The sequence below is a fragment of the Haliotis cracherodii genome, unplaced genomic scaffold (assembly GCF_022045235.1).
Source record: "Haliotis cracherodii isolate W230 unplaced genomic scaffold, xgHalCrac1.p SCAF_10, whole genome shotgun sequence".
Taxonomy (NCBI): Eukaryota; Metazoa; Mollusca; class Gastropoda; order Lepetellida; family Haliotidae; genus Haliotis; species Haliotis cracherodii.
Window position 1 is genome coordinate 7,534,967 of NW_027266265.1, and position 14,442 is coordinate 7,549,408.

Consider the following 14,442-nt stretch of genomic DNA (forward strand, 5'->3'; position numbering starts at 1 on the left):
TATTTAAATTTAAAATCGTGTGTTGTTCATGATGAAGAAGTATCAATATATTTTACTTGCAGCAAGGGAGTCCGGCAAGGTGAAAATTTGTCACCATTACATTTTTGAGTGTTCGCAGCTGCAAAGGTTATATTAGGGTTTTGCAACAAATGTTTTCAGAAAACCCTACTGATTTACAAAATAGTCTAAATGGCTTTGTAAAATATTGTGAAGAATGGAAATTGAAGTTAAATCTAAATAAAACAAACATAGTATTCTTTGGTTCAGGCACTTCCAAAAAATAATAATCGAAATTACAGATTGTTACACATATTTAAATAGGATATACGTTCAATAAAAATATTATCTTTTTACACAAGCCATTAAAAGGCTAAGAGAACAATCTTTAAAAGCGACGTTTGTTTTATTATCCAAACCCAGAAATGTATGTCTGCCAATAGAATGATTATTAATAGTTTTTGACCATAAGATAGCACCTATAGCAATGTATGGTTGTGAAGTGTGGGGTTTCAGTGACCTCACTTGCGTAGAAGGTGTACATAAAATGTTTCTGAAGTACATACTGCATTGAAGAAAAGGTACTTCATCATATACATGTATGTTTTATGGTGGGATTGGTAGAATCCCTTTCCCAATTAGTATCAAGAAGGCAATGGTTGCATTCTGGTATAAAAATGTATCATGTATGAATAATAACAAGCTTACTGTAATTATCTATGGCATACTTAATCATATCTACATCACAAACAATTACCATTCTAAATGGATGAAGTGTATTAAGGATATATTGGATTGTTGTGGTTTAAGCTTTGTATGGAGGGGCGGTCGGGTAGCCAGTCTAGTGGTTAAAGCGTTCGCTCGTCACGCCGAAAACCCGGGTTCGATTCCCGACATGGGTACAATGTGTGAAGCCCATTTCTGGTGTCCCCCGCCGTGATATTGCTGGAATATTGCTAAAAGCGGCGTAAAGTCAAACTCACGCACTCACTTTGTAATATTACTGTCGGAGAGTTTTACTTGTTTGGGTGTACCCAACAGGAAACTGATAGTCAGTGATTTCTTAAAAGGTGTTATTATGTCTAGCCTAATTACCATACACTACAACAACTATTTTGTACTGCTATAGTCTCAGTGCTAAGAAACCTCAGCAGATTTGTCTCGTGTATACTTTAAAAATTCTAATGTGTACTCTCATACTTACGCGAATGCTTCTATTATTCAAATGACTTTCTTGTATTTATTTCCATGCGCCACTGTAAGTGGTTATGTATGGGATAAACAATGTTAGTGTCAATGGAGTTCAAGCTCAATCAGGTTGTTATCGGTGAGAGAACAGGCCGCGCGCTCCCAGTGGTAACGTGGAGCCAACAGCAGGTACTACACACACAACGCAGCCTGTGGTCAGTATGACTGGTCATACCGACAAATATTACTAATTCAAGTCATATCTCGAGCATCCTTCCAACTAGTGTCAACTATATTCAAAATTAATATATATGCTGGTGATCCTCGAGCAATCAAGGAAACTACATTTGTATACATTGTACCACGAGTGTATGGACATACAGCTGGCAATTACATTATTTTCAGCATCGCATTTTATTATGATTGGCAAAGTTGCGCATGTGTGCTGCTTCCATTACTCTCCGAATAAACAAGCTGGTGTACAAAAATAACTGTGATTGGGATTGTACATATATTAAACAATGAGCTTCATTTTTAATGCCTGAGATTCCACTCAAGTGGCAGATCGAAGCGCTACATGGAGTGAACTGGAATTCCATTTTCAGCTCCCTGGGGAGTATACACCCCAAGCTGGGACTAGGAGGTTAACGGTAACATCACCATTTCTTCTTACCGGATACATTCACTGCTCGGTGAACAGGGCATCTTTCGAAAAAGTCACTTGCCCAGGTGTTTCAATGTGGCACAGGAACAAAGCCCTAGAAATTCTCAGGACGTTCACACGCCACACCAGTTGTTACAACGTTCACACAGCACACAACACCAGTTGTTACAACGTTCACACAGCACACAACACCAGTTGTTACAACGTTCACACAGCACACAACACCAGTTGTTACAACGTTCACACACCACACGAGGCCAGTTGTTACAACGTTCACACAGCACACAACACCAGTTGTTACAACGTTCACACAGCACACAACACCAGTTGTTACAACGTTCACACAGCACACAACACCAGTTGTTACAACGTTCACACACCACACGAGACCAGTTGTTACAACGTTCACACACCACACGAGGCCAGTTGTTACAACGTTCACACAGCACATAACACCAGTTGTTACAACGTTCAGACACCACACGAGACCAGTTGTTACAACGTTCACTCACCACACTAGACCAGTTGTTACAACGTTCACACACCACACGAGGCCAGTTGTTACAACGTTCACACACCACACTAGACCAGTTGTTACAACGTTTACACACCACACGAGACCAGTTGTTACAACGTTCACACCACACTAGACCAGTTGTTACAACGTTCACACACCACACAACACCAGTTGTTACAACGTTCACACACCACACGAGGCCAGTTGTTACAACGTTCACACAACACCAGTTGTTACAACGTTCACACACCACACGAGACCAGTTGTTACAACGTTCACACACCAAACTAGACCAGTTGTTACAACGTTCAGACAACACCAGTTGTTACAACGTTCACACACCACACGAGACCAGTTGTTACAACGTTCACACCACACGAGACCAGTTGTTACAACGTTCACACAGCACACAACACCAGTTGTTACAACGTTCACACACAACACGAGACCAGTTGTTACAACGTTCATACCACACAACACCAGTTGTTACAACGTTCACACACCACACGAGGCCAGTTGTTACAACGTTAATACCACACTAGACCAGTTGTTACAACGTTCACACACCACACGAGGCCAGTTGTTACAACGTTCAAACACCACACTAGACCAGTTGTTACAACGTTCACACACCACACGAGACCAGTTGTTACAACGTTCACATACCACACCAGTTGAGTGCGTCGTTTAACAACAAACAATCCAGCAAACATCATTACACAATATGTGTCACAGTCGCCTAAGGCGCCGCAATTTACTGTGCGGATTTGCGTCCCTTGGGCGTCCCAGACACCAATGGTCGAGGACCTGAATCCTTTCTCGCCGTGATAATGTTGCCTGGTTTGTCAGCACCATTATCGTGCCCGTGGGTTTCACCGAAGTGATAAACATTTAAGGAACCGCACAACCGAGAGATATTCGCCCTCATCAAGAGTGTGAGTGAGTATTGTTTTACGCCGCTTTTAGCAATATTCCAGCAATATCACGGCGGGGGACACCAGAAGTGGGCTTCACACCTTGTACCCATGTCGGGAATCGAACCCGGGTCTTCGGCGTGACGGGCGAATGCTTTAACCACTAGGCTACCCGACCGCCCCTCCCTCATCAAGAACACTGACACGCTGTCATATAACTGGGATACTGTTCAAAGCACCGTTAAACCAAACTCAATAAACCCTAACTTGCACCCTGGAACACAACTGTATGCATAGTACGTGAAAAAAAAAACAGGGAAACACAATTACAACACAGTTTATCAAAAGATTTTTCAACTTCAAAGGTTTGACTCAAGCCCATACCGATCAACTTTCAGGTTCAATTAACTTTAACTGAAACGAGTTGTAACATCTGGTGAGCATAAATCATGTTGTTTTTTATCCTGTGTATGATGTAAGTATCGTGTGACCTGTTAAAGAATACATGGAATAAGTATACTTGTAACATGTAATTAATAATTACTATCCTGGAATAGTCTAACCGTTGAATTCACGTCTCCGTGTGTTTTGAACAAAATGAAAATAAATTCAGTTCGAATTCCGCCCAGGTTTCTGTGTTCTTTAGTTGAAAAGGGGCGATGGGGTAGCCCAGTGATTAAAGTGTTAGCTCGACACGCCGAAGGCCCGGTTTCGATTCCCCACATGGTTACAATTAATGTGTGCAGAACATTTGCAGGAGACAATTTGCACTAAAACTTCATCAATCTACTCTGGTTGGTGGTTTATTATGAATACTCGGACCCCGTGGTACCGCGGCATTCATCGTATCGCGGCATTTGTGATTTCCCGTGGTTCACGCGGGACACGCCTCTTAGCGGCTGTCTATTAATGCAAATCAATAACCAGGAAGTGCTCACTTCGTAAACAATTTTAATTTCCTCGGAATGTTCCGTCTGTTGTAAGTAAAATTAAGGAGTTATTAATGCGATGATACTTACTTCTGGCATCTTCTTAAATATTGCCTTATCCCCATCTATCAATGGACAATGATATAACCCGCAGTTCCCCAAGTAAACTTTCTCTATCGACCTGGACTGCAGCCTAGTTCCCTGGGTATGCTCAGTGTAGCGCTAGCGCAGCATACCCAGGGAACCAGGCTGCCTGAACTGAACATCTGCATATTCATGGCGAGTAATAAGGTAACGGAAGTTACGTGGTCCGCACATTTTTTCACGCCCTGTGCCCAGAATCTCTTGGGAGATCATAAGGGCCATAATGCCAAACTTAGAAATACGTAGCCAAAAGATAAATACATACTTTGGGCATAGTAGGAGTGCTTTTGATATATTTATTGTTGACTTTTAACATTTTTTCATTTTGTTATCAGAGACCATATGGTCTCTGTTGTTATCCATATTTTTTTAAAAAAACAATCTTAGAATATCATTTGTTATGTTTTGTTGTTGATTTTTAAAATATTTTTCTCATACTTTTCGGTAAATATGCATTGAATAACTATTACTGAAAACACATTTAGAATCTTAATTGTGCTGCCTTGTGCTGCACCGCGATACGATGGAGTTCTCTCCCTTGTCAAACTGAGCGCCAGGCCCGGCTTTTACTCAGAGCTACTGATGTAAATAATGAACTTTTATCAGTAAAATATGCATTAATTGTTAGATAGACATCTGATAAAGAGAACACGAATAATCATAAAGGTTAGTGAGCGAATTGTGTTCTGTTTAGCGTAAATGACAAATACCGCGATACTCCGAGGTTGCAGGCTACAGGTTAACATCGGAATGATCAATAAGTAAAGCCGCAATGCCTATAGCATCAGAATTATTATCAATTTCAGTAAGTAGTAAGCTTGCCTTTGAGTACAGAAAGCACCCCTTTTGTCATTGAGATGCCAGCTTTAAAACTGATATATCGATCGATCGAGTCATCAAGTACTTAAAATAGCAAAGTTGCTCTTACAAAACAATTGGAATGTACCTAGCAACCACGGAGATGTCAAATGAGTGAGTGAATCAATAATTAATGTCGCGCCGGCTTTATTTGAGTTAAATAGCGACGATACAAAATTATACATTCATAAAAAGTATTCACAGCAAGGTAATTATCACAACTTCTTTGACAGGTATTTAGAAGTTGGAGTACCAAGTAAGGATACGAATTTATGGATAAACAACTTCTTTATTACAATTAAGAGCGACGTTTCGGTGTAGGTTCTAACACCGTTATCAAGCAAGTGATATACAGAGTGTGGTTGGCAAGTATATATATACAGGTAGGAGCCAGTGACTTCACCGATGATTGTCATCACTACCCTTGTGTGTACATAACAGGCTTCTCTACTCCAGCATAACAATATCTACTCTACTGTATAAACATTGCCTCCTACTTGTATATATACTTGCCAACCACACTCTGATAACGGTGTTAGAACCTACACCGAAACGTCGTTCTTAATTGTATTAAAGAAGTTGTTTATCCATAAATTCGTATTCTTACTAAATATCACAGATTTAATATAAAACTGATTTCTCGCTTACAGGGGTATTTTAGATGTTCAGCTTTACAACAGGAAGGCACAGTCATGGCTGTCAAGTGAAATATGCGTGCCTGTGACGTAAATCTTTTGTCACAAGAGATACCTTTAGGTTCAATGTGGTAATTTAGTATATATTCTGATCAACCGACTGTAAAATGATTATGGCATGACTGACATGCATTTTATTTCTAAACGACTGATTGTTGGTTACACAATTTATATCAGTATTTATGACTACTTGCAATACCTTAATTGCCTTAGTTCATGACAATATATTTTAATTATTTGTATGAAATCGTTCAAAATAAAAACAAAATGTAGTAGCCGTTGAAGCGACACACCGTTTAAGCGATACACGCAGTTGAAGCGATACACACCGTTGAAGCGATGCAAACCTCGAAACACACCGTTGAAGTCAGACCCTGCATGGAAGAGCGTCATCACGAGGGTTCGGGGGTTGTGTGGGGGGTAGGCAATAATATCAATCGTTCCGGGGAGGCGGGGTATGGGGGAATCAATTCTCGCCAATAACATGTTTATTTCGCCATGTGTCTGTCCTGACGCAGATGATATTATCATGACTTTCGAGATACTATATGTTCTACAAATACATATATTACAGTGCATATAATTATAATCATCGACATCATCATCATCATTAGAAGTTTAGCGTTCACTTCTTTGTGAAAGAGTTCCTATTTCGAGGCCGGGGACAGGTGAGTTTAACCCTCATGGTGCCTAGCCGTGAGCTGGCTTAGTATACGGCTCAGTGCCACACTGTGATGACGTTGCGTGATGTGATGAATTTTGTTCCAAGAGGGAAGATTTCAAAAGTGGCCACGACATATAAACGTGAGATGACGCCATATTGTAAACAAATTGTGTCAAGGTCGGTTTCAAATGCGGTAGCTCGGCCCCAGTTTCTATCAATGGTACACGCGATACAAACATAATACACTTACTGAAGACAGCAATACCTTTCTGCATTTGATTTGACTGCTTCTGGATACGATATGCTGTAAAGTTCGATTTCAGTTTGTTATTCCGTGTGTCTTATTTACATGTAACATGCTGTGGTTGTACAAGCTATCTGATAACCAAGTATGTATGTAGATATAATTAAATTTCGCAGAACATGGACAGGGTTCGTATTTCCAACATTCTGCAATGGATGTTAGATCTAATTAACTTTAAATTGACAAATTATTAATGTAGATTGTACTCTTGATTATGGTATGATAATCTATCGAAAGCCTTTAACTTTTATTTGATACTTGCTACGTTATATGTAGTGACAGGCAATGAGTAAACGCTTAATTTATTTCGTTCATTAACGTTACAATGTGCAATTTTGTTTGTATAGGCTAACCGACGGTCGGTAATTTCCCGCCACTGTGAATTTGTCGTCTGGACAGGTGTCACGTCTAACAGCTGATTTAATGTTGTGATCGTATATATGACACGCAATGACACACAGTCGATAGAAATATGAAATATTTTTTTGGTTTAAGACTGTCTGTGTCAAACAAGCAATTACGACGAACACTGGCAACAGATTTCCGTCTCGACACAAACACATTATTTCTGTTTATGAGTTTTATGAGCGTGATTATTGGCATTGGAATGTTACCTGCACCAAACATAGTCTACAAGAATGGTCGCCAACTGCTGTCCCCGAATTCATCTATCGCACGGCTCATTACCGTTTGCTGGTTCTCATGCCTTGGCTACGGTTTGCCGCTGCGAATATGGACAGAAAGGCCAATTTTAATGTGAGAATAACAATGGACATTGTACCATCATAACTTTACACGTAGTTACTGTATTTTTTACGGTAATGCCCACAGTGTGTGAAGCTGCATAAACTCGCATACTTTGTTTTGGAGGTGAATACATTTTCCCCGATGAAAACGGTATCCATTAGATCTAATTCTTAAGCGAAGGCTGTGTTAATGCCAGTGAATATTCTACTGATATACCCACACGCAGAAAGAAACGCAAGTCGAGTATGCAGTATACCTGTTATTTACTTTCAACAGTAAAGACAAGAAATACTAATAGGGCAAGATTGACAAAAATATGACTAAAGACAGTTTAATGGATTAAAAGGCAGATGACATAATTGTTTTTTTCAAATGTTAAGGGCTTACATAGTTTCGGGTCAATACCCTAAATGTCAGTCAATACCTGGTGTGACCACCATTAGCATTGATCACTGCCACACATCTCCTGTACATTGAGTGGATCAGACGATTTGTGAAGGCCCTAGGGATTCCTGGACTCGATCGTAGCGCCACCAGTGGTTATCATAAGTTGTGTCCCTTCTGAGCCTCTCAGGCCGAGCTCCTTCCCAGCGCGTGACACCTTCGTTACACTCTCAGTAACATCGCTGCCACCAGTGTGGGCGCGGCCATTTCAAGAATCTTGAAATTTGCCCTCCAACCCCATATGTAGTAACGTTTATACTTTTTTTATGTCTCTGGGAATGCCATCATATTTCAATTTGAAAAGGTTTACGACTGACCATGTTTTCCAGATGAATTCACTTTGTTGTTTTGATAATCAGATTGGTTCGAGATTGCAGACTAACGGAAAATCAACCAACTTCTCCCTTACATTCTTACTATATCAATAACACGATAGTTTTAATGAAACAGAAATTCAAATTGACAAACGAAGAAAGTAATTTAGCAGCGATAAGTGTATTCGGCGTCACGACAGTCGTCACTTGTTTGTAAACATAACGGTCATTCGGTTGCGAGTTCAACTCCAAGCATGGTTGTGGCCACCTATTCACAGTGGGGAGTTTTGACTGGTGGCAGCGATAGTATAGAGAGCTCCGAGAACGTACTATCGCTGTGAGGAGCTTGTCTCTCGGGTAGACTGCAGTATTTGGGTCCCCACTTCGGAAGGAACGTTTTTACGTGTTTACGGAAGTTGTCGAATGAAAAACGTTCCACGCATGCGCAGTTCGTTATTTACGGTCGAAGCGAGAGGATTTGTTGGCCTCCATTTTCCTACCGAACGCTCTCTGCAGTTCAGTATTTTCTTACACAGACAACAAACGGGGGGTACAAGGGGTGTTTGTCCCCCCTTGTCGAAATATTAAATTAAATTTTCAAATTATTCGCACGACGGTAAGTTCATGCTGTTACTTGAACAATATATTTTGTTGGGCGGACAACACAGCGGGGTTCAAGGCAGGTACAACCCCACCTTTATGATATTTTAAAAGAAAAATACGGGGGGTAAAGGGGGAGGATCCCCCTTTTCAAATAAATCGCAATATAGTATAACTTCATTCATGAAAGCATGTGAATTTTCACAGGAAAATGATCATCGATAGATACTTTCTCATTCAAACAAATCATTTGAAACGTTGAATTCGTTTTGACTGTCATATAGATTCTAGGACCTAAGTCTGTGGATCCATCTAGACCTAGTTCAATTTCTTTTTCTGCTTCTTTTTCATCTTTTTCTTAAACGATCATTTTGCTTCCTAAGTTTAATAAATGTAAACACGGCCGGTGAACTTAGAAACTGATCAATTGAAAAACTGAAATATTTCTTTTCTGATAATGTTTTGAACAAAATAATTGTCATACATTCCCGCATTCGCCCCATACCTATGCAAAGTTGTCTTCATTGTACGCCAAGTCAACTCTGTTTTATTTGTACAAGCCACACTTTATGAATTTACAAGTTATGAGCGAAGTTGCTTTCGTAGTAACGAGTCCATATAAGGAAAGTCACATGATCAGACACGTGACGTCGTACGTCATTTATGTCCCGCCCACAAACAATTAAGGATTGACTGTGTATTTTTTTCGGTTCATTGAGGTATGAATCGAAAAACCGATGTGCAAACTGTATGAATCCGCGTAGTCAATGCTTATAATTAAATTGGACAACGTAAAACACGTTTTATCTACAATAGTTTAACCCAAAACAGTTGCATATATCAAAACAGACAAAAATGACGGCATTGATGAACATTCCAGGTGTAGGAATACATACAGTGGCGTGACATGAATCTGGTGATCGTTTAATTTATGCACATAACTTGACACGCCTACACAGTCAGTTGCCAATCAACGGAGAGTGGGATTAAAACAATGTTCATTTGACCTGTCAATTAAGGCAAGAGGCGAAAAGACTTGCAACAGTCAGACTGTAACGAACCGGAAGAAATATGTCCGAGAGAAGGCGGCTGTTTCAAATAACATGGTCATTTACTGCGTGATTCAAACATTACTTCTCTGATTACGGTAAAACAGTTGGAGAAATGCTAGTTAGAAATGAAACGCGAAGACATGAAAGTTGAACCGAGGCGAGCGGGACAAAAACTGGCGAGCGAGCCTGCACGTTTGCTGTTTCATTCATTCTCGGCCTTCGGTTTCAAAGGGTAGTTTGGACAATGAATATGCATGAAAGTCGCTAAATGTCCTGTGCATGACGATACACGTGAGCAGAAAGGGAATTCCCTCGACTGTAATATTGGGATTCCCCGACATTCCGCAGTAATAAAAGTAGTGCGCAGCGGTGGGCGTGGCTTAATTTTTTACATTCATTGGGAAATGAATGCAATAACACGTGACCAATTCAGCTAATCAGAATGCAGGAATTTCCATGAACACAACGAAAATTTAATTATCAAGAAGTTGACAGTACAATACTTCGGCTTCACTTTCTATCGTAAAACTCTCGAGCCCCACAGGGGTGGAGTTATAGACCATACTTTTCATTTTTGGGGTCCTTTTTGCTAAAAAATGCCTCCTAACGGATTTCGGCACGCTTGCGCGTGCGCGCTTATATAGAAGCGAAGCTGCCTTGGGCAGCTTCCGTACTGAAACTGCCGAAGGCAGCGGTTGCCTTACGGAAATCCCCGAAGTGGGGACCCAAATACTGCAGTTGACCCACGATCTGATCGATAATCAAGATCTATATTGTGATAAAACGGGTCTTACATCGCGTGGTGCATCAAATCACGCGAGCACAATGATTAAACACATGAAAAGGTTTGGAAAATATATGTTGACGAGTTGGCGGTGCACATGCTTTGCAAATCGACCGAAATCTGCGCGGCAGTTTACGAACCGGATTTCAATTTCGTTGCGAGATTTTGATTGGACTATGCATAGACTCGTTAGTCCAGCCAAAATGTAACTCCATAATACCAGCCTAGTTCGGCAGAGGTGGAAACTGGACCATTATAGTCAGTTAACTCTCCTGCCTCTGGTAGATGAGTGGAATGTAGTCCTATATGTTCTTTATCATGTAATGATGTTTTTCATTTGATCAGAATTTTTGGTTCTTTGGTAAAAGGAAAACACTCATGATTCTTTATTTCTAAAAATTAGCAACTTTCGTCTTAAACAATTATAAACAAAAACAATCTGAATCGTTAAATCATCGATTGGTTTAAAAACGGACACGACCATGGCAACGGCGGTAAACAAACAAAGTGAAATTAGGATTATAATAATAATATATGAATAATTATAAGTCGATTAGTGTATCCTGCACATTTTATAACATGACGCGTTAGATTAACCATTATATTCTCATTGATGACATGATGACCTCGAAAATTAAGCTTTTATTCCGTCTAACGTTTGGATAGTAAATTTACTGAAATGGTTCATAATTTAGCATCGTAGCGTTGTTTGTGGAAGTCGCATAGGCAGTGAGGGTACGGTAAAATGTAGTAACCGCTTAGCAGAATGTAGCAAACTGCTATATATGGATGGCAATCCAATGACCGACAGCTCATAATTGATCAAACTTAAGACCTCCAAGGAAGCATTTTCAGGACCCGGATCTGGTCCAGGGTGGGGTGACGCCGTAGCCCCAGTGTCTATACTACTGCCGATTAAAAAATACGGTTAATACTGTTAAAAGAAATATTATAGAGATATGATTATTAAAATCAGTTTGCACAAATGTAACGATTTAAACTTGTTCCTAATATGAAACGCATTTCTCCTTCAATAACGTAATTTAAGTAAGTTTACAAATTTGGCCCAACGTCTGTTTGTTTGAAAATGTTAAACAATGTGTATTTTTCTATCGGGTTTTAAGGTGCAAACTATTGGTTCAAATGTCCCTTGTTTAATGAAGAAGCGACCGTTTGAAAAAACCCACCCTCTTTACAGTGCCTTATGCCAACTAATCCCGCAGGCAGGGCAAAGACGTGTGAAAACAATTCAGCGGCTAAATTGCAATTTGGTGGTTTGGGTGTCGGTCGTAGCTTTTATGATCAATGTCTGGATTTGCACAGATTTGATTATCTACATGCCACTGTGCTAACTGCTGTGATTGGAATATTGCTGACTGTGGCGTTGAACAACACAGACATCGCGGCATTTTATGCCCGCATAATCGTAAGACCCTTAGCTGCAACATAATATATTTTATGGCCTCCTCCTTCATTTCCACATTTGAACCGATGCACAGATATCATAATTTGACGCAGGGAGAAACAACACATTTTTAGGGATGGATGGTTGTTACTTGAGTCTACCTATTCCTCTTTGATTTTAATAGGTTAGGCTTTTATTAAACTAATAAGAACTACAAATGGACATCTCTTTCCAAAAGGACACCTGAAACTGTAACCCCAGTGTGTATTTCACGGACAGAATAGGACCAACCCACACATAGACATCCCCTTCTCTCCTAATTGACCTGTTTAGGATGATTGTCTTCAAGCAAAAGGGCGACGCAGGATCCTAAATTTTGTTCAAAGTTGTTGAACACTTTGAAATATTGGTATGACAATTATCAGACATGTTCAAATGGATGACAAATGGCGTTTGAAGTTTTCATGTTTCTGACATGATCACCTACATATGTTTGGCTAAACTGGAAGTTTTTGTAACTTCAACACAAAGTCTGTGGCCTGAGATTATTATTGTTTTTTTACCAAATGATTGTACTGTTTCTATCTACATAGCCGACGAAAATCAGCTGGGGTCAAAGATTTGCTCATGTTTCAATTAGAAAAAAAGGTTCCTGAAAACCTCTAACATCATCCTGTTTGACACATGTTAACATTACATAGACATCGAGTTCAAGAGAACAAAGTCTAATTCTTATTCATATGAACACATATGCTAACTTTGTATACATGATGATTTCAAAAAGGTTTTCCTCATTTATAATTTTTGCATATCCTATGGGCCAAAAAGGGAGTTAACTGATTATAAAAATCCCGTTTCCACTAGGCTGGAATTCTTTGGCTCGATCATGGCGTCACCAGTGACTATTTCGAGTTACGTCCCCCTATGTCCCTCCTACTGACCAATCAAATTCCACCTCTCATATCACTTGCATTTGCTTCAAACAAAATGGCGGCGTGAAGTAAAAACCAATCTCATTTAAATCAGGTCTAAGTTCTCGCTGCCGCTAAACAAAGATCTAAGGACATCCCATTACGGGTCACGTAAGAACGACCTTTCTCGAACCTTGACCTCCCACTGAAACGACTGACAAGAAGTCGACATCAGCCAATTAGAAAGCAGCTTTCTCGAGCTTTACGGTACGTTTCCACCTGGCGTCTTCCATTTCAGTGTACGCTTGAAAAATATGTTGTCACAGTTCTCGATTAAAATTTTGAAAACTGAACAAACGGACATTCCGGAATGTCTCATATATGGTTGCAGTTAAATGGCAGTGCTTCCCACGTACTGCCAAACGCCTCCTCCATTCAAATGTTTCTCCCACGGAAGCGAGAGACAGACGATAATTTTGACGGATTCAGTCATACGGGCCGCGTAACTGTCGTTCGGAATACACTGTGTTAACGTTTTCGAGGTTGCATGATTAGAAAAAAACATTCCGACTGTCTCTTTCATGATCTGGTAAGCAACGCTCTGATTGGTCGGATGAAAGGTCGTTCTGACGTGACCCCAATTGGGATGTCCTCAGATCTTTGTTTAGCGATAGCGAGAACTAAGATCTGATTTTAATGAGATTGAGTCAAAACGATCTGATCGATAGTCATGATATTTATTGTAACAGAACCAGTCTTACTTCACAAAATGCATCAAACCAGCTGAGCACCTTGATTAAAAACATGAAAAGATTTGGAAAATATCTGTCAATGCCAAGTTGATGGAATGCATGCTCTGCAAATTCTGCAAAAGTCTGAAATCTGCATTGAAGTTTACGAACCGGATGTTCATTTCGTTAAGCAATTTTAACTGGACTATGCAAAAAATTTGTTAGTCAAGCCAAAATTTAACTCATAATACTGTCATAGCGAGTGATTTACGACTACCATTGTCTGAAATACATTTGACTCCAAAGGCTAATTACCCTGTAGCCATGTCTCCATAACTTAATTGTCATTAGGTTTTAGGCGCTAATCCCCATTGTTAATCCTCACCATTTAATTGTATATTGACTGACAGCCAACCTGGGCTACTATATCACTTCCTGTTAATTACTGTTATTTATAGTATGACATTTATTGCCTTAATTGTTCATCCCCTGAGCTGTGTCGGTTCATCACCCCAAAAAGTCCCATGTCCAGAGCAACCTAATTGCCTTTCCATTGCTGTTCATTACTATATATGTACTA